This window comes from Rhagoletis zephyria, unplaced genomic scaffold (assembly GCF_001687245.7).
Source record: "Rhagoletis zephyria isolate East Lansing unplaced genomic scaffold, Rhagoletis_zephyria_1.1 Rzeph_scaffold_03003, whole genome shotgun sequence".
Taxonomy (NCBI): Eukaryota; Metazoa; Arthropoda; class Insecta; order Diptera; family Tephritidae; genus Rhagoletis; species Rhagoletis zephyria.
Genome location: NW_016160087.1, coordinates 22,035 through 28,034, shown reverse-complemented (window position 1 = coordinate 28,034; position 6,000 = coordinate 22,035).

Below are 6,000 nucleotides of genomic sequence, written 5' to 3'. Positions count from 1 at the left end.
AATGATTTGAATTTTTAATTATCACCAAATAATTTCAAAAAGTAGCAAAGTGAAAATGTGTATTTTTTATTCAAGCAACTATCGAATACGTTTTTTTTTTTTTTGTTTGCAAGAAATTAAACATCCTAATGTCTTTTTCAAAGTAATAGACGGGTATATGTATAGAGTATGTTTAGTTACATATATGTATGTATGTAGATAGTAAGAGCTTGCTTTCAATTGCATTCACTATAGAAAAATCTAGAAAATAGAAATAAGAAAAACATATCAATTAAAGAAGGCATGCTATAGATAGCTAATATGTTTGTTTTTGATTTTCAAATTATTACATAGTGAAACTAAATAAAAGGCGCTTAACAAAATTTTAAATGAATTCCACATAATGATGTTACTGTAAAGAGCTAAGATTAGTTTAGCAAGCATATGTGACTGTAAAATATTTATTTAATAGGATTCCATTAAAAATGTAAAATGTGTGTGCTTCTTTAAAAACCACTGTAAATGCCGTAGATTTGACGAAAAATATAAAAAGGTGAATTCTACCTTCTAAATACAATGGGAAATTTTTTGCCGAATTGAATAATTTTTTTTTTAGTACCTCTAACGGATTTTAGAAATTATCGTCTAGGCCCGTATTAAAAAAAACTTGTATTTTTATCAGCATATGGGGAAAGTCAAAAAATGTTTCTTCGTTATAATTTCCGCCATATTGGATTGGATATTATGAATCTCACTATTCTATCAGTAAATAATTTAGATTTTTTGAGTCTCTATAGAGGAATCTGAAGTTTGACCGCTGTGCGATACGCCTTAACCGACTCCAATCGGGACAAAAATTTCTATATGATATCTTCGACTATTGTAGCATCGACGTAGAGGTTGAGGCTTAGGAAATCTGACGTAAAAATTTGCTTCCTACATTTAAGGACCAACCTAATGTATATATATATTTTTGTTTGAAATACTTATCTAATTTCTGAATAATATGCAGGTTCAATATATTTAAATAAATATTTTCAACAACTTTTTTTCCAATCAAAATTTCGGATTCTAGCTAATCCAACAACCAAGTAGAAAAACTATTGCATTTCACGAGCTTAAAATTCTTTGAGAGGGCCGGACTCTATTTTAGTGAAATATACTATGGAAAATTACGTTCCCGCATATATTTCAATGCACCAATCTATAAACCTGTTGGAATAATCATGAAGAAGATACGAAAAGCTTTGTGTTAAAACACATCACTTCATAGCAACAGCTTAAAAGTAATCCACACAGTCATCAGTCAGAGTTGTTGAAAGCTGTAATCAGATGTTTGTAATAGGCGGCATACACCGTGCGTCTGACTTGTGAGTCGGTTTGGATGTGTTTGTGAAAATAAATATTTGTTAGTTACACCGACATGGCTACTCTGAATCACTCAGACATGAGTTTGGAGAACTTTATACAAATAAAAAATAATAATAATAAAAATCGGCCATACTTTCCAAAACCAAAATTGATTACACATATAAAAATTCAAAAGACTTATCTATACACTATGCACTTTGCTAAGAATGCTTGCATTTACATGAACCTCTTCACCCTGAAAGCAAGGCGTTAAGTTAGTTAAACACAAATTTTTTTAATTCTGTGATAAATTTTGGTTTTAGAGTGGAATTAGTGCACATAAGGAGGCGTATTTTTGTTTTCGTATGAATCGAAAATTTGAAATGTTTGTATAGAAAACGATAGGAAAATTTTATGATTTTCGATTCTTACGAAAACAAAAATACGCGCCAAAATTTACTAAATGCAAATAGCAATAATTAATTAGGTAAATTTTTTTATGCAAGATTTTATGTAAAAAATTTTCAATAACGCTAAAAAATATTTCTTATAACTCTTGTATTATCATTTCAGTATATTCTATCCGAATCGTACTCGTATCACACAATAAATCAAATTTTTCTCAACTTAACAGCTGAGAAAAAAATATGTAATTGCCCTGACGTCAATGAACAAATGGGAAAAAATGGAAATCTGGTTCCGCATTTCAAGAAAGCCAAATTTTTATTATATCTTTTGGTATTTTACATACATATGTATGTATGTAAGTAAATATGCAGAAATGCAATTAAAATATTTACGAGCATATCAATCAAAACTACACTAAGCCAAAAACGCATAAAAATAAAAATAGCTTTACTTACAATTCAAAAATATTTTAGATTTTATGGGATTTCCAATGCATAATTGTTGGTATGTGCATATGTGTGTATTCTGCAATTAATACAAGTAGTAGGCTACGGCGCACAGTGGCACGTCCCCATATAAGTTGCGGCCAAAAATTTTAACCATACTACAAATCAGCAGACACATTTTTTATGTATGTAATGCTCTATTCTGCATTTAGGAATGAAGAAATGTGGAAAATGGTGAAAATTGACACACTGCCACGCCTACAGCTCTTGTGTGCTTAAATGTTATCCGATTTTGGTGACACTCAGAGTATATGCTGGTTTTAACCAAAAAATAAATAAAATTAAAAAACCTTTTAATGATTCGCGAGTCTCTACACCTTCTTCCATTTTCTTTTTTATTTTGCATAGTACCTATTTATTTTATGTACAAATTCAATAAAAAAATAATAGGACCTGGTCTAGAAGACTGATTATTTTAGTAAAAGCTAAATTCTAATTTTGAAAGAAAAATTTCGTTTACAATTTTTAAAAGTACATCTACATACATCCATCCGTACATACATCCATATATTTACTACATACAAGACTGATAAAATTCAAGATTGCTCCCATCAGAGAGGAATTTTGAAATTAATTTTTGTGTGACGTCACACTGGTGCATTTGCGAGAGAGAAATGCCAAAACGCGAGCAAGAATGAAAAAAGAAGAAACGATTTTGCAAGAAAAACGTAAACACGTTGCACAAGTGTGACGTCATACAAACAGCGATTCTGTCAAATTTACTAAGAGCGGAATAGCGGCACAGAGATGGGCGCCACCTTTGTTCTCTGCATCTGAAAATATCATCTGACTAAATGCCGCAAAAGAACTATTCAGCTGGAGCAGCACTGATTCAAAATAATTGTCCGTGGGAAATATGAAAAATCTGATTTGTTTTCCGTACAATATCCAGCTGAGTGACAACAACAACAAGAAAAATCACTTGAAAGTGGCAAAATTAATTTAACGAAAACGCAATAAATTCATATGCGTTGTAATTGTCACACGCCCACTTTATGCCGTCCATCGTTCAAATTTAATATTAACTAAAAGAAATTATTTCCAAACAAGTGGGCGTACATTTTAATTTAGTAAAAATAAATGCGAATAAAAATAAATAGTGATATGCTAGGTATTACGGACACTATTTATGTACTTATGTATGCATGGAAAATTAAGTTGCAAAGTAAATTTCTGATACAAGAAAAGTGTGACTGACAAACGACTATTTCTAAATGCGTACATATATATATATGTATGTATGTATGTACATTAGATCGTATCACGATGTGTGGTACAAAACAGTTCAATTAGTTCCAAGCGATTTTGAACACTTACAGTGAGAGTATTTCAGCAGTGCACCAATTTTTCGGTTTTTTATAACTTTTTTTAAGTAAACCCCGATTTCGATACATGATACACCGTTGTAAAGGTAGAAAATCTACATTTTTATATGTAGAGCTATTGCCGTATCTCATAAAATTTTCAAGTGTAGATATATCTAATTGTATCCTTTATAGAGCACGGACATCAAATAAAAAATTTGTAGAAAACAAGAAATTTCTAGGCAAAGAACAAAACCGACTTTACTTCTCATCTCAAAATTTAAAAGTTCAGTTAATTTCTTCATAATTAAATGATCGGATCTAAACCAAATTAATATGGTTTGCTTTAAAAAAAGTGGTCCAAATTTATGTGGTAAAATACTTAAAAGAAAAAAATATTTCGACGAATTGATAACCTTTTCCTTTCTTTGAAGTCGGTTAAAAAACCGATTTAGCTATTCTTACGAAAAAAAATTACACTGCCGAAATACTCTCATTGTAGCATATGTATGTATGAATTCTGGGTACGTTGGTAACGTTGTCAATATATTCAGCAATTCAACTATGAAGTTTTGTAGAAATTCTGGTATTGAATATTTCTCGGTACAATATCTTGTTATTAGCTTATAAGATAGTAACAATATTTACCGGTTACAAGAGTGCACAGAATGCTGAAAGGGTTTACAAATTTACAGAAACATTATTACCGGCTAAACAATTTTTATTGCCACCACAGAATAGACCTGCTCTAGTTTTCAAAATCACTAGGAAGAAATTGAAATTTTTTTTCGGCTACGCTCTAATGAGCATTCATATTAATATGGTATGTATGTATGTAAATGTGCATAATAAAGAATGGTTGAGCGCGTCGTATGCTCACATTGAACTCTGGCAAATTATCGAAAAAGAAAAAAAAATAGATTAGAAAAAAAATCTAAAGCAAATACACTAACGCCTTGAGTGACAATGACGTCTTCATTTAACCGCATATTTAGATACACTCATACATAAGTATGTACATTAGAGTGGTCCGAAAACAGTAAAGTCGGAATTTTAATGCCGGGGTGGCGGATTGTTCTTTATTATTGGGAATCTCCTGGAGAGAAGCAAAGTTTTCCGATCGAAAAATATTGATTTTCATGAATTCTACGCCATTTCTACGAAAAGTTGTTTTTCCCCATTTAAAATATATTTAAATCTTTGAACGCGTTGAGCACAACTATTTTTTTTTTCAAATAAAAAAAATAGAGGTATATTTTTTCGGTATATAACAATCCTAGGATGTGGCGGCATTAGGATTCCGATCGAATAATATTGATTTTCATGAATTTTATATCATTTCTACGAAAATTTGAGCACTGCCTAATTTTCTGCATTCAAATTCCGACTTTACTCCCCCCCCCCCCCCCATGCATTTTGGGCCNCTTGCACTCAAACAACAAGTGGTTTCTACTGGCAAGTAAGCATCTTTAGGAAAGCAAGTGTGCTTTTCTCATACATATTTGGTTTTATAATCAGCGCACTATGATCTATTTGTATGATTGGTTGTGTGACATCGGATTTGTAGAAGTGGAGTACCGTTTTCAGGCTATTAAAATTGTCTGGATTTTATAGTCAAGGGATTACTTATCACAAACGCCGAGTTTATTTTAATGATTTATACATTTTTCTAAAAACAGTGTGTCGTTATATTTATTTATAGTGATAATATGTTGTATTTTTAGTGCCTTCACGATAGTATACATATGGCTAAGATATTTATTTGTAGCATCCGAAAAAAATCTGAGCAGCAATCATTAGAAATCAGTGGCTAGAAGCTGGCCCAAATGAAAAAGCGTTCTCAGTTGTTGAGTAAAAATGCCTCCCACGTCGGTGAAGAGGGAGATGAAACCAAATGAAACTTATTGCGTTTTCAATACTTGCAAAGTCTAGATTTGGCTTCATCATGCATACACTTTTAATGGTTTTCAATGTTTGGGTACCAAATAATGGTTAAGTAGATAGCTTTAGTTTAAAAATATATTTTTTTATGTAATATTGTAAATTGAATTTGTTAGGTAAAAGTAAACTTATCCAATACTACTTTCCATACAAATTATATCGATAAAAAATATTATCAATGCATTAATATTTTAGCATAAGGATCTCAGTATTCAGTTAAACAAAATGAAAATAAAAAAGTCTGAAAAATAATATTAATCAACAAAAATATCGTCAATATTCTACAAAAATAATATTTTTGAAACAGATTAAAAAAAGTACTTTTTGAATGTATTAAAATTTAAAAATATTTGGCATAAAAAATTAGGTGGAAACCCTATTAAGAATATCCGTATTAAGTTATTTTAGTTAAATTGTGTAGAGTCGAAAATAAGTGGCAACCTTACACTAATATTTTAAGAGACAGCACTTAGATACAATATACGCAAAGCATTGTTAGTGTATATTATATA